Consider the following 23257-nt stretch of genomic DNA (forward strand, 5'->3'; position numbering starts at 1 on the left):
CCACCCTTATCCCCCAGGGCTTTCCCACAGGAAGCGTGACCTGGCGGGTCTGTTGTTGGTCCAGGCATCGTCTTTGGCAACTCCCTCTGCAAGTGCTTCCATGTAAGTGGTACCTGAACCTGATTTTGAAACCCACCACCCTGGAGATCAGAGTTGGGTTAAATACTGTCCATCTCTGTGGACACTGTTCTAAGGTTGATATTGGGAACTAGTATGATTCAAAATGTTCTTCATTTGAAAAAATTAAAAAACCTTTTCCTTTTAAAATAGCTAATTAAAACACAAAGGTTTATAGTGTAGCCTGTTCCTAAGCTAGAGATTGCCTGTAATATTCCCCTTCTGTTCCTCACTGGAGACTCGTTTGTTAGCCATATTTTAGTTATTTTTAAAAGGGTATATTTCTGCTGATTGGGTCGCTGACCCTTCAGTGAGTCATCAAAGGATGCTGGAGTCATCACTCACTGATGACCGTTTCCCTTTAAGATAGTTCTGCCTTCGGGGCTGAGCAAGAATGCATAAATTAAAAGTTACAGAGTGGGCTTCCCTGGTGGCGCAGTGGTTGAGAGTCCGCCTGCCAATGCAGGGGACACGGGTTCGTGCCCCGGCCCGGGAAGATCCCACATGCCGCGGAGCGGCTGGGCCCGTGAGCCATGGCCGCTGAGCCTGCGCGTCCGGAGCCTGTGCTCCGCAACGGGAGAGACCACAACAGTGAGAGGCCCGCGTACCGCAAAAAAAAAAAACAAAAAACAAAAAAAACGGTACTAGAGCAATAAAGTGAAAGGGACAGGAGAGTAGGAGGAATATTGTTTTGTTTTGTTTTTTTTATTCTGCTTGTTGATTCACTTTGTCTTAGACTGTGATGTTTAGGTATATAGCTACCAAGAAGGGCAATACAGAAAAAGAAAACAAGTGTATTAAGAAAGTGATACATAACTGGGTTTGTTCTGACCTTGTAGTACAGGAAGAGGAAGTAGATGCTGAAGATTTGCGTTCAAGTTGAGTATAAAATTTATTAGCACTGTGATACGGAGAAAAGGATCATTTTCATGGGCCTAAGTGCTCTCCTCTGTTTTCGATGCTCTATTTGTTTACAAAAAATTGGAAATAAAATAGTGACGTCTGAGGTAAAAGAACACAGTGTATTTATTTTTTTTAAGTGAAATGAACGCCTGGTAGCAGTTAGCGTCAGAGGGAGAAAATGAGGTCCATTCCCCACAAGGAGGTTTTGCCCTTGTATAACCAGAAGATTTTACCAGTCTGAGGATTTCAACACATTCAGTTACAGCTAACGTAACTTGGGAACTCACTCTGTCCTTCTTAAACAAATGCCACATTTTACCACTTTGGCCTCCATGAATAGAAACTCATTTTCTGTGTTTATGGCTTTTTATATATTGTTAGTATTTTGTTCCTCTATTTCTGAGAAGTTAAAAATGACTACTGGCTCAGGAAATAGCCAAGGCTTTACTGTGCTCCTCCAGCCCTCTTCAGGTAGGTGAGGGGAGACTAGGATGGTAAGAGGCTTAGGAGGGTGGAGTGGAAACCATCGAATTTTCCTAGTGCTGTTTCAAGTTTATTTGCCAAAAGCTCATAGGAAAAAAGTTTCCTTTCTATGTCCCTTTGTAAATATGCTTAGTCTTCTTTGCTTTACTAATGCCCTGGCTGAGCTAAAATACCACAATAAACAAGGAACACATGTAAGGGCTCCATAAACTCCAGACAATAACAACCACTGTGGCAGAGGTCGAAGAATGTGAACGGCAAAGCAGGCCAGGGCTGACTCTGCACAGGCCCCAGTGTGAGATGTGTGGTTTGTGGGTCCAGGTTTGTCTCTAATGTCCTGCTGAATATTGGGGTGTGTTGTGGCCGTATTTTTTTCTTTAGGGAACAACACCTAAGCTGCCACATTGCTGTGATGTATTTTTTTTTTTTAATTTTTATTTTAGGCTGCGTTGGGTCTTCATTGCTGTGCATGGGTTTTCTCTAGCTGTGGCGAGCGGGGCCTACTCTTCGTTGCAGTGTGCAGGCTTCTCATTTTGGTGGCTTCTTTTGTTGTGGAGCACGGGTTCTAGGCACGCGGGCTTCAGTAGTTGTAGCATGCGGGCTCAGTAGTTGTAGCTCGCGGGCTCTAGAGCGCAGGCTCAGTAGTTGTGGTGCACGGGCTTAGTTGCTCCACGGCATGTGGGATCTTCCCGGACCAGGGCTCGAACCCGTGTCCCCTGCAATATCAGGTGGCTTCTTAACCCCTGCGCCACCAGGGAAGTCCCTGCCGTGATGTATTTTTGAAAGAATTTGAAGATATAACCAGGAGAGTGATTGAAATGATGTAGCATAGAATTGAACAGCACAGGAGGTGACCAGAAAGGGAACTGATATACGGGGAGAAGTTTTAAAGGCCCAGAAGAAAGGCCAAGAATGCCCATGGAAAAGGGTCAGGTCATCATGAGAGCACAAAGTGTTGAGATTTTGTCAGGAAATGGGGTGTTCACTTCTACTGTTTCCGAGGTGGATCTGTTCCAGTGTAGACGAAGTTCAGGGCATGGTAAGGCAGCAGATGAGCAAAGGGACATGGAGGTGGGAGTCTTTGGTGATGAAGAGGTTCAGAACCTGGGAAATAGAAGGCTGGATGGAGATCCTGAAGTCAGTCAGAGGATGGAGATGATGGACATGGAGATGACGTGGACCATGACTCCAAGGGCTCCTCAGGGACTGGGGAGGAGGGACCAGAAGATCAGGTAGGAGAGATGCAGACATGACCCCACGCTGCATCTCTCCCTGCATCCATGCCACTGGTGACTGTAGCCCTTCCCACCTTCCCAGGCAGAAGAGAAATCTCTTCCCTTCCCCTTGAATTTGTGTCGGTCTCATAACTTGCATCAGTGGACGTATGGAGTGTGGTGCAGTTGATGGTGTGGAGCCAAGGCCTCAAAACCCTTGACTGCTTCTTCCATTTGTTTCTCCTGGTTCTTCCCAGCTCCCCCCACCAGCCCAGGCTAGTCTGCTGCACTAGTCCACATGGAGCAGAAATACACTGTACCATCTGAGGTCGGCCTGGTCTAGTCATCCCTCAGGCACCCTCGCAGCAGGAAATGAGTCCAGCTGAGACCAGAAGAAAACCCCACGTGAGCACAGTCCAAGTCGCTGCCCTGCAGAAATATGAGTTGTGTAAATGAGTTTTGCTTTAAGCCACTAAGTTTTAGGTCAGTTGTTACGCAGAGAGAGCTAACGTGTAAAAATGACTGTGACAAGGAGAAACAGAAAACAGCAGAGCTGAATGGCATGAGCCTCAAAGAAGTCTTTTCAATAAAGATTATGACAGTCGGTTTAAAAGGTTTGGAGACGCGCTGTGCAATATTTGATGGCATTTTCTCCACCCCTTATGTGGGACACTAGTGGGAGTGTTATGAAAATAAAAAACTAATGTGTTACACAGATTCTGGGAACTCCAAATACATGTTCAGTTACACAATCACTCATTAAAATTTAAAACCAGTTCTCGTATTTTATATATGATTAGAGTGAGATTTATGAGAAAGGAAATAATTTACATTTAGCGACACCCAGCCCTTCATCTGACCTGGCCTCTGTGTCAGATCCCCTCCAATTAATTGTTCTTCTGATGCTGGCCACTCATAATGTGCCCCCCTCTTCTATTAGTACTAATCTCATTAACATTAGAAATCATGTCTTATCCTTCATTACCTCTCATAGTACCTAGTTCAGTGATGTACATATATGAGCATACTCAGTAAAATATTCATGGTTTACCTCTAAAATAAGCATGTAAGTAGTATTCACCTTAGAAGTAGGTTACAAATTAGAAAGTAGTGAAAATATTAGAAACAAACAAGATATTTTCAGTAAAAATCTTAAAACAACTATCCTATTATCCTTTTTGGTAGAACCGTTTTAGCATCAATGATGAAAGACAGGACATTGAGGACCTAGAAATTATTTCTACTTGATACATTTCATTCTCTAGAGTCCGTCATTCTCTATACAAGTTCCATATCAGGCCACTATATGGTACCTGAACTTTTCTCAGACTCTCTGATTATTAATGCAATTGTTTAAAATTAGCATAATTATGACCATTTTTCCTTTCAAAAATTTTTTTTCTATAACCTGTCTCTTCAACCTTGGCTTAATTTATCTTGGTTTGGGGATCCTGGGTTTATGCTGATTGACCAGTTTGTTCTGCAGAGCTGATCCAGTGTGTAACCTGAGAGTGAACCTGAGTCCTAATTATCCGTTTTTGTAAAAAGTTAATGCATACTCTCTTGTATGCAATGCACATCTGGACTTCACTGTGTGTTTTTCCAGGTACTGTATTACCTGAAGTCCATCTCTGAAATCTGTATCAGCAGGAACGAAAACACACAGGCTGGCCCTGGGTAAGTAAGTAGTGTTTGCGCACTAATGAGGGCTTTTCCACCCAGACCTGCTTTCCTGAATGCCTTCTTCCTGCGATGGTCTTAGGGCACATCCCTGTTGTAAATTCATGACAAAGTCTGGTCTTTGATTTTAGGAGAGTAGCTTCTTAGGAAAGTAAAGTATGGTTCCCCTCTGCCAGTGGAATAACTAGGAGACAGGACAGAGAAAAACAATGTGACAAGGGGCTAATCTGCAAGATGTCAGGATCTTGTGTTTTGACTCTTGGAAGAAAATTAGCAGTCGTCTGGACTGAATATGTTCTGCATGCAAATGCAGCAAGGTTCTCCCTTTAATTTGTTTGGAGAATTTCAAGAAATGCCAGTCTTCACTGACATGAATTCATAAGACTTGGCAGCGCATGCACTACTGTTCCTGCCAAAGAAGATTGTTTTTTCCCACTTTCCATTTTGGCCGCTGTTGTGTTGGATGGAGTGCGCCTCCCAGGAGCCAAGAGGGAGCTACAACCTGGAGGCTTTGTTTGAGCACTCAGAGCCCTTGGCCTTGGTCTGGCAGAGCCCTGCCTTCCTTCTGGGAGAGATTCAGCTAATGGAGAGCAGGAGATGAAAGGGAGAGAGCCGATCAAGGGGAAGACATTTGAGGGCTCTACTTAGCAACACTTTGGGGGAAAATGAATAACCAAAATGCTCCAGGGTACACTGAGCATTAAAACTGGGTAGTTTGTCTGCAAAAAAATGGCACAATTTACATGGACAGCTCTTCTGGGTTTTCACCTGTCCAAGCATTTTACACTTCCCTTCCACCAATATTTTTGTCTCAGATCCTTAGAACTCTATTGAACAGACTGTCATTTATTCTCATACAATTAATTTATTCATTAATGACCAACTCAGAATCTAGGCCTTAGTGTTTATGAGTTGATAAATCAGATGCAGATATCTGTAAGTGAAAGGTTTTAAATAACATTTTCCAAGGCAACAGCTTCTGAAGTTGAGCACAAGCGTTTCACCTTGGGATGTGCCACAAAGGGAGCCCAGAAAGCTAGCCATTTCACCACTTCTGCTCACGAGACGTGGTGCTTCTCACTCAGCCAGGCTTCTGCATTTTTTTTCTTGTTTTTTAAACTGAAGTATAGTTGATTTGCAATGTTGTATTAGTTTCAGGTGTACAGCACAGTGAATATATATTCTTTTCCCTTATAGGTTATTACAAAATATTGAGTATGGTTCCCTGTGCTATACAGTAGGACCTTGTTTATCTGTTTTATATATAGTAGTGTGTACATGTGAATCCCATTCTGCTAATTTATCCCTCCCTCTCCTTCCCCTTTGGTAACCATAAGTTTGTTTTCTATGTCTGTGGGTCTATTTCTGTTTTGTAAATAAGTTCATTTGTATTTTTTTCAGATTCCACATATAAGTGATGTCATATGATATTTGTCTTTCTCTGTCTGCCTTACTTAACCTAGTGTAATAATTGTTAGGTCTGTCCATGTTGCTGCAAATGGCATTATTTCATTCTTTTTTATGGCTGAGTAATATTCCATTATACATTATCCATTTAGGTTTCTTCCGTGTCTTAGCTATTGTAAATAGTGCTTCTATGAACTTTGGGGTGTATATTTTTAAATTATAGTTTTCTCTGGATATATGCCCAGGAGTGGGATTGCATGATCATATGGTAACTATGTTTTTAGTTTTTAAAGCAAGGCTTCTACTAACAGATGTTGATTGAGGAGCAAACTCATGTAAGTTGTAGGATCATATGAACCCTGATTTTAAAACTTCTTCAATGCTTGTTCAGATGTCAGATTTATAGATTCAGTTGTTATTATATTTGAAAAGTTTCAGAGATTATTTAAGTCTTCCTCTTCATTTCTTAAATTTATGTTTATTATTTATTTATCATGACCAAAAAATGCATAACTAAAATTCCCCTTCCCAGCAATTTCCAAGTGTGCATTACAAAACCTCCAATTACACACACACACCAGGTAGCAGACCCTAGAGTTGCCTCCGCCCTTCATGACTGGAACTTGACAGGAAGGAACAACTCCTCACCACCTCCTTCACCAGCTCCACTCCTCATTTTTCCAGAAAAGGATACCTAGGCTTATATGGGTTGGATCACAAACTCAGATTCCTGTATAGCTAATACAGACAGAGCTATTATTCAAATCAAAGCTTCTTGGCTCATCTAAAGTCACTATGGCACCCTTACAATAGGTCAGTAAAAGAACAGAAACGGGTTTCTCTCCATTCTGACACGAATGTAAGTTTTTGAAGGAGTTGGGTGAGTATATTGTGTGTGTGTGTGTGTGTGTGTGTGTGTTGTGTGTGTGGAGGGAAATGTCAGTTTGATATATCTGAATATAATCATGTGGAGTCAAGTGGAAAAGGAAAGTGAGTAAAAGGAAGGCAGGATGCAAGGCAGTGTGGTTAGTACACACCAGAGCTGTAGGAAATGCAAGTTTTTTTTTTTTCTCTTTCAAAGCACTGTGGCATCTTCACGGTGAAAAACATGATGAAAATTCAGGATCTCCTGATTGATAAATACTTATTGTATTTCCACTCAAGCAATGATGGAGTAGGGACTCACAAAGAAAAATATTCCCACCACCAAAGATCTAAGAATTCTGACTAAAATACCAAAAAGATAACTTTAAATATATAGCTGAGCACTTCAAAATGTTAGGAAAACATACAAGTCTCAAAACAAAGAGGGGGCTGCATATCAGTCTGCTAATGAGGCACTGAAACCACTTCTGCTGTGAGAAATTTTCCTGTTACCAGGTGCCGCACACTTCACTGACCACACAGGGAACAAGAGACAAACACTTGGTCCACATAATGGGTAGGGGGGAGCGGGGGCAGGGTGGTTTGTAACTGAGACTCTCATAGTATTGGAAGGCTCAGCAAACTAAACCCTCAATGGAAGGGCAAGGTAGAAAAATATTTTCTAAGCAAAGGAAGATTGGTTGATCTTCACCTTGATTCTGGTGTAAAACAAAAAACATTCTAGATGTCTGCTCTGAAAATTCACAATGACAGTTTTACTCTCACAAAGGTCTGAGATTCCAACCGTTACCACCTATGTGCTCTGGTAAACCTCCAGCCTAGAAATATATTTAATGTAGGCCAGGTGCAAGGTAGGAACACAGGGAAATTATCTCCATAGGTATCACTACCCCACCCAGACACTTCAAGATTCCACTTATCAAAGTCACACAAAAATAAGCTCCCGATTAAAAACTACAAGACACATGAAAGCAAGATACCACTAAGGAGAGACAGCCAAAAGACAAACAGAACCCCTCAAGGCTTCAGATGCTACAATTAGTGAATACAGGTATAAAATAGCTATATAGGATATGTTTAAAGAAATAAAGCAGGGATGTGGAAGCCTATACATGTATATGAGAAAAATAAAAAATGACCAGGTAAATTAGAAAAGAAGAAGATAGATGTTCTGGGAATGTGAGAACATAATTTAAATTAAATTTCAATAGCTAGATTGCAGACCAAAATTAGACTCTGCTGAAGAGAAAATTCATGGATTGAAGAATTTAGATGAAGATATTAAGAAAGAAGCATGTGCATACAGATAGTACAACAGGGGAGAATGGTCAAAGTTCTTGACAAACAGACTGTAAGTGTCTAACAGGATTCTGACTAGAGTTCTAGGAGAGAAGAAAGAATGTGGGAAGAGGAGTAGAATTTAAGGAGTAAAAAAGGTGGAGAATTTTCCAGAAGCTTCAGAATTGGGAAACAAAACTTATAATCAATACAAAAAAAATGTCAGAAGAGATAAAAGAAAAACCAGAAAAACAAAACCAATAGAAATTACAATAAAAAAGAAATAAATGTTTGTGAACTAAGCTTGCTAGTTAAAATTTTTTAAAAATTGGGTGGGTTAATAACAAAAACGAGTTATGTGTTTTTTATAAAAGACACAACTAAAATAAGAAGTATATTATGATTGAAAGAAAATGACAGGTAATTACACAAAAATAATAGGCAAATATCACATACAAGGAAGCTAAATAGATATTTTAATATTAGAATAGGCTTTGAAGCAAAACCATTATTAGATATAAGTATGTCCAACACACATGATAAATTACACTAGGAAGATAACTTAAAATCTGTATGCACCTAATATAATTTCTTAAATTATGCAAGGCAAACATTAGGGAACTAAAAACAATAAGGAAAAATTCAGCATCTTAAAGTGAGTTTGTAATACATCTTTCAGTTTGGTATATCTAATTGGTAATTCAAGCAAACCCCAAATGAGAAAGTTACAGAACACTTGAATGAATAAATATGTAAATAATAATAATCCTGTAATAATCCTGTTTAGAATATCATACTTGGGACTTCCCTTGTGGTCCAGTGGCTAAGACTCTGCGCACATGCCGCAACTAAAGATCCCACATGCTGCAACTAAAAACATCTCTCATGCCACAATGAAGATCCTGCATGTGGCAACAAAGATCCAGCATGCTGCAACTAAGACCTGGTGTAGCCAAATGAATAAATAAATAAATATTTGAAAAAAAGAATATCATACTCTTTTCATGCTTCATTTTTTTTTATATTATTTTTTTTTTGGCCACTCCCCACAGCATTCAGGATTTTAGTTCCCCAGCCAGGGATCCAACCTCTGCCCCCTGAAGTGGAAGCACAGAGTCCGTCTGGACCGCCAGGGAATTCCCCGTGCTTCTTTTTTTTTTTTTTTTTTTGTGCGGTACGCAGGCCTCTCACTGTCGTGGCCTCTCCCGTTGCGGAGCACAGGCTCCGGACGCACAGGCTCAGTGGCCATGGCTCACAGGCCCAGCCACTCCGCGGCATGTGGGATCTTCCCAGACCGGGGCACGAACCCGTGTCCCCTGCATCGGCAGGCAGACTCTCAACCACTGCGCCACCAGGGAAGCCCCCCATGATTCATTTTTAAAATCAGTCTTGTGCTAGGTTATGAGTCTTAAAAACTCATTAATATACATAATTAATTTAGAAATCCATAATAAAGAGATAAGTTTTAAAAACCTCATATGTTTGAAAATTTAAAAACATTTTAAACAAACTCATAATAAAGTAAATTACTATGGCAACTAAATGAAGTAATTAATATGTTAAAGCTTACAGTATTAGAAAGAAGCTTTCAGACAAAATCTTATCAGAAGGAAGAGGAAAGGTAGAAAATTAATGAGCTAGGAAACAAACAAAAAATTAGAAAAATTACAACAAATATAGCACAAAGACACAGAAGACAAATTTAAAAATAAGAATAGATGTTAAGGAAATAGAGTACAAAACTTCAAAAGAAGCTAAATTTATTCTTTAAAAGGACTAATAAAATTGATAGAAATCTAGTAAGGTCAAAATAAAACAGGAGAGTAGGCAATATAAATAACATTAGGAGATAAAAAAGAGGGACATAACTGTAGATACAACAGATTAAAAACAAGAAATCATGTACAAACTTTATGGTAATAAATTTTAAAACTTAGAAGAAAATAAATGTCTCAGGTAAAATATAAATTACCAAAACTGACTCAATATGAAATAAATTAAAATGTCCCATAATACAGAAATTGAATTAATTGTTAAATAGTTTTTCCCCAGGAAAGAGCAAGCTTAACTGATTTTATATGTTCATCAAATATGTGAGAAATGCATTGTTAAATCTTAGCCAAACCTTAAAATAGAGAAGAAAAAAATAAAAGAGGAATCATGTCTCCACTCATTTTATGAGGTTTGCACAACCACAAAACCCAAACCAGAGTTAATATGGGAAATAGCAATTAAATGCCAATCCTTTTATGAAAATAGCTTTAAAAACCTTAAATATTACTTTAATATTCTTCAGCAAGTTACAGAATATTAGCAACTCATTCACTTATATAAAGTTCAAAACTGTGCAAAATTGAACTGTTTTAAAATATATGTATGGGCTTCCCTGGTGGCGCAGTGGTTGAGAGTCCGCCTGCTGATGCAAGGGACGCGGGTTCGTGCGCTGGTCTGGGAGGATCCCACATGCCGCAGAGCGGCTGGTCCCGTGAGCCATGGCCGCTGGGCCTGCGCGTCCGGAGCCTGTGCTCCGCAGCGGGAGAGGCCACAAGAGTGAGAGGCCCGCGTACCGCAAAAAAAAAAAAAAAAAAAGTATATTTAGGGTGGTAAAATGATTTCTTTAAAAAGCAAGAAAATAGGCACAAAACTTGGGATAATGGTAATCTCAGGGGAGCGGGTCACACAATTCAACATATTCTAATTCTCAAACCAGGTGGTAGATATGGGGTTGCTTGTGTTATTATTGGACTAAATGTATATAAACCCTTTTGCAATATATATTGTTTTCTTTATATATGAGTTATATTATGTAAACCAAAAACTAGAACTCACAATAGTAGACAAAGCAGGTGGATTTGCTATGTTTACTGGTGATAAGTCTAAAAAATTGACACCAGCATCTCTGAACATTGTGTGATTAAAATAAGCTGATACCTGAATCTCCTTTGTGGACTGAAAACATAATAATAATAAAATTGAATGAGCATCTACATTGTCTTATGGTGAGAACAGCGACCCTGAGATTCTCACTTTATCTGCTGTGAAAATGCAACATTAACAGATGATCAGGGAGAATGATAAAAATGAATATTCTTTAGAGGGTTTTACTTAAGAGATGAAGGAAAATGTTTAGTATAAGCCCATCATCCAGGTTCAAGTGTAGACCTTGGAGACCCAGATATTCTTCAAAATAAAACACTAATTTTGTCGTAGAGTTTGAGATTTGGTAGCAGTGCTGCCAAGAAGGAAAATGTGTATGTGTGCAGGGGGTCGGGGCTGAGAGAGAAGCTCATTGATATTCCTGCCAAACTTCCAATCTGTTAAAAAAATAAACCTGTACTACAGCAAAAACATTACCATATGTCATCTTAAACTAGAAATTATTCGCAACACTCCAGCATTTCTTATAATTGCATTTACTACTTACATTAATTAACTTATTATAAGTTTAAATAGATTTCATCTGGAATAGCTTTTATTTGGCATCTTTCATAAAACTGTATTTATGCTGAATATTATTCCTTCTTACTTAATGATGCTGCTCCTCATTTTTACCAACACAAGTAACTTCTTGAGATAAGCAAATATGCGGAAGGAAATTTCTCATTATCACCACATGTAATAGCTTTTGTGAACAGGGGAGTCAGGAATGATGAACTGTTTCGACAAAATGAATCATTTTGTTTAAATCATTTAGTCATAAGGTCCATGTATAACATATGCCTTCAGGAAGCTTTACTCACAATATTTTTGCTCTGTTGCCTGACTCCTGTAATTCACCATGACTTAACCCTTCTGTTTCAGGTCCTTCCTGACTCAGCCTTGCGGATGAACTAGTTAACTATTTGCATACTAATGCAGGTTCAAGAACACTGAGAAGTACTGGCTAGTTAAGAACTTTTCTCTATTGAGGGTGAGGACATTGCTTGGCTCTGCTCATCTTCTTTCTTCTCTGTAGGGAAATAATGTATGCAAAGGAGAACAATGACAGTCCATAATTGCTCTCTTCATACATGGGCAAATTTAGCTATGGTTACAATATAGAGAATTCCTGCATAATTAAATTTTTTCCCCTAACAGAATAAAAACTGTCTCATTATCACTTCATATAAACCAATGGAAATATGCTTTCCTTCTGAAATTTTATAGGAAACCAATCTCCAGCCAAAATATAAAAGAGCAAAGTTACTTCACTTGCAACCTCAAGTTCTATCATTATAAAGAAGAATCATAGCTTTTTACTCTGTTGCTGTACATATGTACCAAATATTGAATAACATTTCCTTACAATAGTGCACCAGCTAGAATATTGGCCAGCACATCACAGCGAAATTTGAGGACATGAACAGTGGATTCAGAGAACTAAGGTTTCAAATCCATCTCCAACTCTTATTAAATGTATGGTATTCAGCAAGCTGCTTTACCTGAGACTCAGTTTCCTCATCTAGAAAATGGGATTAATCTACCTGTACTACAGAATATGGTCTGTGTTAAATATGCTGCTATATATAAAGTACATATTGCTTAACCTGTAGAAAGGGCTCAATCCAAGATAAATTATATGTGGACTTCTACTTTTGGTGTTGATGGTCTAAAGCCCTAACAAAACCCCTTCCCTAAAGAAAACAACCATAAAATGCAGGCATAATAAAAAAAAAATCTGAAGACAATGAAGAATGATCAGAACTAGATAGACTCTGATGGAAGGGAGGAAGAGATGGGGATGAAATAAGCTCCCAGCTGTGGCTTTTCGCCTGGAGCTAAGTGCACTTGAGTGGTAAGACACAATGGGAAATATGCATTCTTCTGAACGCATCAGAAGAAGCCTCAGAAAAAAAATATAGCCCGGGAAACCATGATGGCTTAAGAGAGTGAGGAAATAATGGAAGAAGAAGATCTGTAGAAAGAATCCCATAATTTGGTCTACCCATATTTATGGTTGTCTCCTGAGTCACGTATTTGCAGAAAAGACTAAAGTATTTCAACTAAACATAAAAGATTTGAATTGACACTAGAGCTGCTGCCCAAGAAATAGAGTTTGCTATTCAAATCCTGCAAAGTTAATTGTCTGTTGAAACAAAAAATAAAACATTTATCAAAAAACCCCAAAACAAACAATTTAGATTCTCTACAATTAAACATTAATAGTGTGTAGGACGCAATTAAAAATTACTTGGGGGAATTCCCTGGTGGTCCAGTGGTTAGGACTCGGTGCTTTCACTGCCATGGACCCGGGTTCAATGCATGGTCAGGGAAATAAGATCCCACAAGCCATGTGGCATGGCAAAAAAAAAAAAAAAAAGGAAAGATAGAAAGAAAGAAAGAAAATTACTGACATGCAAAGAACCAAGAAAATAGAACACATTTTCAAGAGAAAAGAAAATCCACCTATTCCAACACTGCAATGAGTAAGAAACTGGAATTAGCAGAAAAGCACTTTAAATAAGCCATTTTAACTACCCTAAATGAAGTAATGTAACATATGCTTGAAGTGTATAAAAAGGTACAATACCCGAGCAGAGAAACAGAAACAATAAAAAAGAACAAAACAGAAATACTACAACTGAAAAGAAACAATATCTGAACTGAAAAATTCACTGGATGCAATTATAATCAGCAATCAGAGATTCAGAGGAAGGAGTAAGTGAACCTGAATACTGATCAGTAGATGTGAAGAACAGAAGAAAAGATGACTGAAAAAATATGAGCAGAGCCTCAAGAACTTTTTAGATAATACTACACAGCTCAATATACATGTAGTTAGAATTTCAGAAGCAGCACAGAGAGAAAATGGAACAGGAAATATTTAAAGGAACAATGTCTACTATTACCCCAAATTTGATGAAAGACAAAAATTTATAGATATAAGAGTCTCAATGAAGACGAAGCAGAATAAACACAAAGAAATCCAGGTTGAGACACATTGTTGTCACATTGCTGAAAGTCAAAATAAACAGAATATCTCAAAAACAGAAAGAGAAAAGGGAAATTTTATATACAGGAGAACAATGCTCTCACTAACAGCTAACTTCTTGTTAAAAATCAGTGAGAACAGATAAAAGTGGAAAAATACTTTAAAATAAAAACTGAAAATTTAAGAGTCTACATACATTGAAAATATCCTTCAACAAAAAAAATCACAAGTAGATAATTTTAGATAAAAAAAACCTAAGAGAATTCATTGCCAACAGTTCTTCACTATAAGAAATCATTACTCAGATTGAAGATAAATCACACCAGATAGAATCTTGGATCATCAGAAGAGAAGGAAGAACATTAGAAATGGTAAATATCTGGTTAAGTAGAAAACAATCAGTACATTTTAATTTTTTGTCCCTCCTAGCACTTTCGTAGAAGAGCTTAAAACAAACACAACAACATGGCCTTGTGAGGTTTATATAGTATATCAGTGTAATACATAAGGTAATTATAACATAAGGGATGGGGGGTACAGATTTGAATATTGGGGCAAGCTTTCTATATTTTTAATGACTTGGTACAATATTTACTGTAAGTGGAGTGTGAAAACTTACAGATGTATATTATGATCCAACCACATTTTTAAAGATTGAAAAGCAGTATAGCTGAAAATCAACAGTAAATTTAAATTAAATTCTAAAAGCTATTTAAATATTCCTTAAAACACATGATGGGGGGAAATAAAAATAGAAGAGACATAGAAGAAACAGATATTGAAATTATACACCTAAACCTAATGGTATGAATGACTACATTAAATGTTAATGGACTAAATTTTTCAATAAAATACCACAAATTTTAAAAGTATTTAAGTAAAACAAGACCCAAGTATATGTTGTCCATAAGACAGCAAACTTTAAATTACAAGACACAAATAGTTGACTGTAAATGCATGGGAAGTATTTACCATGCCAATAGTAAGCTTATGTGTGTAGGAGTAGCTATATAGAAATCAGAAAAAAATTACATTTTTAATATGAAAAGTATTAATAGAGACAAAACATTTCCTAATAAAAAGTGGTTAATTAAACAAGAAGACATAACAATCATTAAGTATCTATGCAATCATTAAAAGAGTTGCAAAATACAAATAGCAAAAATTGACAGAATTGAACACAGAAATAGAAAATTCCACAATCATAGATGGAGAGTGTGTTAGTTTCTTAGGGCTTCTAGAACAAATCACCACAAATTTTGTAGCTTAAAACAACCTAAATTTATTTTCTTACAGTTCTGGAGTTTAGACGTCTGAAGTCACGGTTTCAGCTGAACCATGATTTCTCTGCACGCCCTAGGGGAGAAACATTCACTTGCCTTTCCTGGCTTCTGGTGGTCCCTGGCATTCCTTGGCTTGTGGAAGCATAATTCCAGTCTTTGCCTCCATCTTCACATGGCCTCTGCCCGCTGTGTATGTGTTCTCCTTTTCTGTCTCTTACAAAGACGTCTATCATTGGTTTTAGGTCCCATTCTAATCTAGGATAATCTTATCTCAAAAACCTTACCTTAATTATATCTACAAAGACCTTTATTTCAAATAAGGTTACATTCTAAGGTTCTGAGTTAACATCTCTTTTGGGGGCCACTATTCAATGCACTAAAGAGAATAAATGCCTCCTCTCAGAAATTTGTGGTCAAGTTAGGGGAAAAAATAAGAAAGATATAGAGGATCTGAACCATCTAATCAACAACACTGACAATTTATGTTTATAAAACATGATACCTGCACAATATAAAACATGATACATGCAGATTACACATACCTTTTAAGGGCACATAAAATATCTATCAGACTAGATCATATGCAGGGTCATAAAAACTCCATTGATTTAAAAAGATTGAGGGACTTCCCTGGTGTCATTGGTTAAGACTCCACACTTCCACTGCAGGGGCCATGGGCTTGATCCCTGGTCGGGGAACTAAGATCCCACATGATGTGAGGCGTGGCCAAAAAATTTAAAAAAAAAAAAGTTAAATAAATAAAAAGATTGAAATCATTCAGGTATAACATCTAACCAAAATGCAATTGCATTAAAAATTTACCAAAATAAGATAATGAGGAAACCCCAAATATTTGAAAATTCAACAACACACTTATAAATATTCCATGGGTCAAAGAAAAAAATCAAAAAGGAAGTTAGAGAATATTTTGAATTGAATGGAATTACAGCAAAAATTTTAGGACACAGTCAAAACAGTGCTTGGGGTAAAACCTATTATTTAAATGCAGTGCATATATTAGAAAAAATAATGATTTCAAGTCAATGATCTGGATTGAGTTTATAAAATTAGACTAAAATAACAATTAAACCCAATTAAGTAGATAGAAGGAAATAATACATATAATATTTTATAATAGTAAAAATCAATGAAATTTTAAAAAGGAAAAAACAAAAGAGAAAAATCAGTGAAACAAAAGCTGGTCCTTTGAGAGAATCAATAAAATTGATAAGCTTCTAGCTTAACTGGTTAAGTAAGAAATAGAGAAGGTACATATTGTCAAGATCAGAAATGACATAGGAAACGTCACTATAGATCCTGCAGATATACAAAAATGTGAAAATATTATAAAAAAAAACTCTTGCCAATAATTTTGACTGCCTACATTAAATGGACAATTACTTGAAAAAGGCTGTATAATAAAACTGACTCAAGAAGAAACAAAAAAATGAACTTGAATAGCCTTCTAGTGATTTAAAACATTTAATTTATAATCAAAAAGAAGACATACAGATGGCCAAAAGACACATGAAAAGATGCTCAACATTGCTAATTATTAGAGAAATGCAAATCAAAACTACAGTGAGGTACCACTTCACACCAGTCAGAATGGCCATCATCAAAAAGTCTACAAATAATAAATGCTGGAAAGGGTGTGGAGAAAAAGAAATCCTCCTACACTGTTGGTGGGAATGAAACTGGTGCAGTCATTATGGAAAACAGTATGGAGGGTCCTTAAAAAACTAAAAATAAAGTTACCATATGATCGAGCAATTCCACTTGTGGGCATATATTCAGAGAAAACCGTAATTCGAAAAGATACATGCACATCTATGTTCACAGTAGCACTATTTACAATAGCCAAGACATGGAAGCAACCTAAATGTCCATCAACAGATGAATGGAGAAAGAAAATGTGGTATATTTATACAATGGAATATTACTCAGCCATAAAAAAGAATGAAATAATGCCATTTGCAGCAACATGGTTGGACCTAGAGATTATCATATTAAGTGAAGTAAGCCAGACAGAAAAAGACAAATATCATATATCATTATATGTGGAATCTAAAAAAAAAAGATACAAATGAAGTTATATACAAAACAGAAATAGACCCACAGATATATGAAACAAACTTATGGGGACTTCCCTGGTGGTCCAGTGGTTAAGTGGTTAAACGGTCCCCTCATTTCCACTGCAGGGGCATGGGTTCAATCCCTGGTAGGGGAACTAAGATCCCGAGTGTCGCACTGTGTGGCCAAAAACAAAAAACAAAAAAGCAACTTATGGTTACCAAAGGGGAAAGGGTGGGGAGATAAATTAGGAGTTTGGGACATAACATAAACACACTAGTATATATAAAATAGATAACCAACAAAGACCTACTGTATAGCATAGGGAACTATACTCAATATTTTTTAATACCTATAAGGGAAAAGAATCTGAAAAAAAAGATATATATCTATGTATAACTGAATAACTTTGATGTACACCTGAAACTAACACAACATTGTAAATCAACTATACTCCAATTAAAAAAAAACAAATAGGGCTTCCCTGGTGGCACAGTGATTGAGAGTACGCCTGCCGATGCAAGGGACACGGGTTCGTGCCCTGGTCCGGGAAGATCCCACATGCCCCGGAGCGGCTGGGCCCATGAGCCATGGCCGCTAAGCCTGCGCATCCGGAGCCTGTGCTCCGCAACGGGAGAGGCCACAACAGTGAGAGGCCCGCGTACCGCAAAAAAACAAAAACAAAAACAAATAACTTTTCAATAAAAAATTGTTGAGGTCCAGAAATATTATAGGAATAAATACTATCATTCTTACACAAACTATTCAAAAAGAGAGAATAAGGGAATGTGTCAGCTTACTTTATGAGGCTAATATTACCCAATCAAATCTTTCTTTTTAAATAATGAGAGCATTTAATTCTTTTTTTTTAAATTTATTTATTTTGGTTGCACTGGGGTCTTAGTTGCGGCAGGCAGTCTCCTTAGTTGTGGCTCACAGGCTCCTTAGTTGCAGCTTGCCGGCTCCTTAGTTGTGGCATGCGAACTCTTAGTTGCAGCATGCATGTAGGATCTAGTAGTTCTGGCTCTTGGGCTCTAGAGCGCAGGCTCAGTAGTTGTGGCACAAGGGCTTAGTTGCTCCGCGGCATTTGGGACCTTCCCGGACCAGGGATCAAACCCCTGTCCCCTGCATTGGAAGGCGGATTCCTAACCACTGCGTCACCAGGGAAGTCCCACCCAATCAAATCTTAACAGGATTTTGGAAGAAATTGACAAGATAATGTTAAAACTTACATGGAAAAAAAAAATATATATATATATAACAGCCAAAGCAGTTTTGAAATAGAAGGACATGATTGGAGGATTTATCTTATACGATTTCAAAACTTACTATAAAGCTTCAGTAATCAAGACAGTAAGAACAGACATAAAGATAGGCATGTAGATCAATAGAATAGTGTAAACAGTATAGACAATCCAGAAATAGACTCACCATTAAGTGAACAATTGATTTTTTAGAAAGTGCCAAGATAATTCAATTTGGAAAAGATATATTTTTCAAGAAATGTTGCTAGAATTATTGTATATCTGTGTGGATAAAATTAACATTGACTCAACTCACACCATGCACAAAAAATAAATCAAAATTGTTTGTTGACCTAAATGTAAGAGTCCAAGTTATTACATTTCTAGTGGAATATATAGCATAAAATCTATGTGGCATTGGCTAGCAAAAGAGTTCTTATAACGGACCTAACAAAAAGGAAATCAATGAAATGGTAAAGTTTATTATAATAAAATTTTTATTTCTATGAGACACACATTTACAAAAATGAAAAATTGAGATATTAACTGGCAAAAATATTTGCAAAACACATACTGACAAAGAATTTATCACTCTTCTCATGAAGGGAGGCAGGAACAACTGACAGGAATACGTGTCCTGCTGTGAGGAACTCTCCAGAGAAGGAAGATTGACCACAGGGATCTTAGGAGTGTCCTCTGGGAGGTGGAACAAGATGGTGACACAGGGCAATGGAGACTGCAGAGAGCCAAACACAATCAGAACTCTCAGCTGGGGCAGGAGTCGCCTTCCTTCCTTGAGATGAGACACCCTGAATCCCACCAGTGTGGGAGAATTGTTATATTAAAGTGTGGGTGTATTAGTAACAGTCTGGGTTAGTAGAGCTTTCAGAGTCTCCTGGACTCATCCTTTCCTAGGACCCTCTGGTTGCTTCTTTCAAGAGTGATACTGCTGATGAGAAAAACACAAGGGGCAAGACTGGCTACATAGTATGTGCACCCAATGCAAAATGGAAATGCTCTGCTTTTTGTTCAAAAATGATTAAGAATTTCAAGATGGCGACCCGCCCCCCGGCCGCCCGCATTGAACTGCGTGTGAGTTCCTCCTAGGACTGAGTCCATGTAACTGTACAGGTCACGTGCTACAATGCCAGTCCTGACTTGCAAATAGGCTCCCAGTCAGAAGCAAGAGGAAGATCGGAATTCTATGCTGGAATGTTTCTCAAATGTGAGTGCTTAGCAGAATCTTCTGGGGAGCGCTGAATTAATGAGGTTCCTAGGTGCCCAAAATGAAGGTCGTGGGGAGGTTCAGGAACACTTTTTTAATTTGCCAGGCGATTCTGCTGGGCAGACAGGTTAGGCAATCAGAGCTATATAGGTCTCATAATTTTTTTTTTTTTTTTTTTTTTTTTTTTGCGGTACGCGGGCCTCTCACTGTTGCGGCCTCTCCCGTTGCGGAGCACAGGCTCCGGACGCGCAGGCTCAGCGGCCATGGCTCACGGGCCCAGCCGCTCCGTGGCATGTGGGATCTTCCCGGACCGGGGCATGAACCCGTGTCCCCTGCATCGGCAGGCGGACTCTCAACCACTGCACCACCAGGGAAGCCCCCTAGGTCTCATAATTTATATGAGATTTGAAGAGGTTTGAATACTCATCTCATGTTGTTCAAACTGAAAGATCTTTACAATCGTATGTGATGATTATCTCTTTAATACTAAGCATAGGTTATTACAATGAGTATATTGGATCATTATGCAAGTGTTGGAATAAGCTAGGGATGCTAAATATCGTTTCAAATTCTGCACTTTACTTTTCAGTCCATTCTTACTATCCAATTGACTCCTACTGAAACACCCTTTTCCTTTTCCTTAATCTTCACTTCCTTCTGCTACTTGGACCTTGAAAAAATCTAGTTTTAAAATATTTGCATGATAGTAGCCCTTAACGCTGTTTAAAACTCTTAGATGATCCACTAGGTCCATAAAAATATTAGTGAAAAATGTAAATCCTATCCAAATGCCTGCAATCGCAAATACTGGTATGTAAAATAATACTTAGGTCTATGCCTGGTAACTGATTCACTTCAAACTACCAAGATCATCAGAAAATATTACCTAAAATTTAGTTTTAGGTTTTTAAAGTATATTTTAATTCTTTTTTTAATGCCTTGTGAGCAATATAATTCTTCATTTTCATTGGACTAGACTAGCAGTAATTCTCAGTGTCAGAGGTTCCTGAGCACAGTCAATTAGGCAGACATAGACTGACATCTTAGAACTTGGCCTTGAGATGGAAAATGATACAGTGTGAGATACACAAAGTAGTCAAGGAGTCTTTGGGACTATTGATTAAGCTGCTCACAGAACACACTGGAATCTAACCCAGCCCAATCTGTAGAGATCAGCTCCGTATTCTTCCTGACATTTTCTTATTTCCTTCATTTGGAAGCAGAGGATAGACAAGAGTAAAAAGGATATTTCTCCAGTGCTTGCTTTCCAACAGAAAATGCAGTTTAAATATATTTCTTCATGCGCCAACTCTGTTTTGTTAAGGTATGTTTCAATTCCCCTCAGGGCTACTTGGTTTATTTTCCTTGGAAAAGAATGAAGGGAGGAAGGCGTTGTATAGCAAGCAGTGGCCTCGCAATCCTTCTTTCTCTAGCGCAAGGGCCAAGTGTGCTTCCTGCCATCTGCCTCCTTCCATCTCCTGGTGCTTGTTAGGAACCTGGCAGCCCTGGGCAGAGGCAGAAACCTAGCAGGCCTTGTTGTTGATTTGTAAAAGCAGCTTGATTTTTTCGTTTTGCCAAGCAAGTCCCCTGGGGTAACGACAGAAAGACTACTGAAACTCTTAGTTGAGGAAAGTACAGGGGCGAGAGCTTAAACTGAGAAGGCTACTAAAACAGTGGGACCTCCAAAACCAACCTGGTCCCCAGCCTCGAATCTTGATTCATTGTTGCCACCACCACACACATTCAGTGGTGAATACTGATCAGAGTCTGCAGTCTGGATCAGGGCTTCTTGCTTCCCTGTCTCCAAACCTCCACTTAGAAAAAATGGGTGTGAATCCTCCACTTACTGTTTTTGCTCAGAAAACCCCAGATTCCTATTTGCAGTGTCTACTAAGATGCACGTTCTTAGAACCTTTCAAGTGTCAGAAGAGCTCAATCTTTCCCTTCAACCTGGCCCACGGCTGCTGGTCTTTACCAGTTGGGAATTTGTGTCATCTGCCTCTCACTTCCCTCCCGGGAGTCTCAGGTCCTCTACATAGAGGAGCTAATACTGTTCCACTGACATCTTAAAATTGAGAAAGGAAAGGAAAGGATACGTCTCACCAAAATGTTCCTGAGAGAAACAGAGGAAAAGAAGTTTACTTCAAACTACAAATAGTGTCATAGTAGCAGCAATGATATTAACCATCTAAGCACATAACTATCTGAGATTCTAAGATTTGGATTTGTTGGTCGAGAACTTATCCAGAATATTGAAGTAGAATTTGTTGAAGTGGTTTAACAGCAGCCTCACTGTCTATGGAACAAGGATCATAATTATATCCCAAGATTTTATTTTTATCCCCAAACATTTGGAAAAGCACTGCCTTCCTGAAGTTCCCCAGATGAGACATTGACATTACTGTACAGCTCTCAAACCCCAAATGTCTCAGTAATGGTCTCTGTTCCAGACCAGTTGCCCTGAGTTTCTCATCCTTCAGGTGCTGAAAACCTATCTGGCAGCAAGACCAGCAGCCTCGACATTTTCAGCTTGCGTGTCCAGGGAAGCCCCCTGACTTCCAGACTTCCTGCTGGTTAGACAGCGCCCCCCGCCGAGACACTCAATTGCCATGTGCTCTGGATCCACTTCTCTCCAGGTTCCCTGAGTTCTCAATCATTTTAGCTCAAAGACTTCCAGGATGAAACCCATCATTCCTCGCATCTCTCCACTCCTCAGTCATTGTCAGAAAAACAAGACTCTCAGATGAATTGTCATCATGTAGATTCATGTTCCCAATTCCTTGTGTAAATCATGTGTTCCACCCAAACTCCCAGACCTTCCTCCCCAAATCTCACTTAGTTCTCTTGGTCTGTTAAAAGCAAATTCTGTTCCTCTAAGCATTCACTTCTGTTTATTATTCCAATGGAAACTTAGTTGTCCCCTGAGGACACTCCTTCCCTTCAAGTCCTAGAAAATAAAAGCTTTTTCTTCTTTTCTTCCCTCATGCTTCAAGACGTGCTTGTGGAGTTGATAGGATCCCTGCTTCTATTTGTTACTTCCAGAGTCTTCTGGCCTTTCAAAAACAGAAGCTCCTTTGAAGTGTTTGTTGCCAGTCTTTATCATTTCCTCTCCTCGTCAGTGTGTTCTACCATCTCTCAGCCCCTGTCTTCCCCTTCCCGGAAGCTTAGTGATCTCAGACATCCAGATATATGACTCATCTAAAACTCTGGCCCCTCAGGTCCTTAAACTCCATATCCTCAGTGAACTTTTTCTCCACCTCATCTCTCATGATGCCAAGGATCTCACAAGGATCCAGATCTGGTCATGACCAATGACTGCATTGCTTCTGAAATCTTGATTTCAAATATGAAGACAGTCTTGGACTCTCACCTTTTATTTCAGAGCATTTATTGTACTATAACCATTCCAGCATTTTCACTGAGACTTCAAATTTGGCGATTCTTTTCACTACCCATTATCACCTGTTCTTCCCTCACTCTCACATTTAAGAAAGTCTTCTTAGACCTCGTGTCTAGCTCCTGCAATCTCCCGATTTACAGCCCCAAATTTTGCA

The 23257-nt window shown here is 38.5% G+C and overlaps 1 pseudogene; it reads left to right on the plus strand.

Annotated features, from left to right (window-relative positions):
- The first annotated feature begins 2415 nt into the window (after positions 1-2415).
- Positions 2416-23257, plus strand: part of LOC111177939 (cilium assembly protein DZIP1 pseudogene) — a 151234-nt pseudogene continuing 130392 nt past the window's right edge.

This window comes from Delphinapterus leucas, chromosome 2, assembly GCF_059928025.1.
Source record: "Delphinapterus leucas isolate spDelLeu-1000000601 "Yukka" chromosome 2, BTC_Dleu_Yukka2, whole genome shotgun sequence".
Classification (NCBI taxonomy): Eukaryota; Metazoa; Chordata; class Mammalia; order Artiodactyla; family Monodontidae; genus Delphinapterus; species Delphinapterus leucas.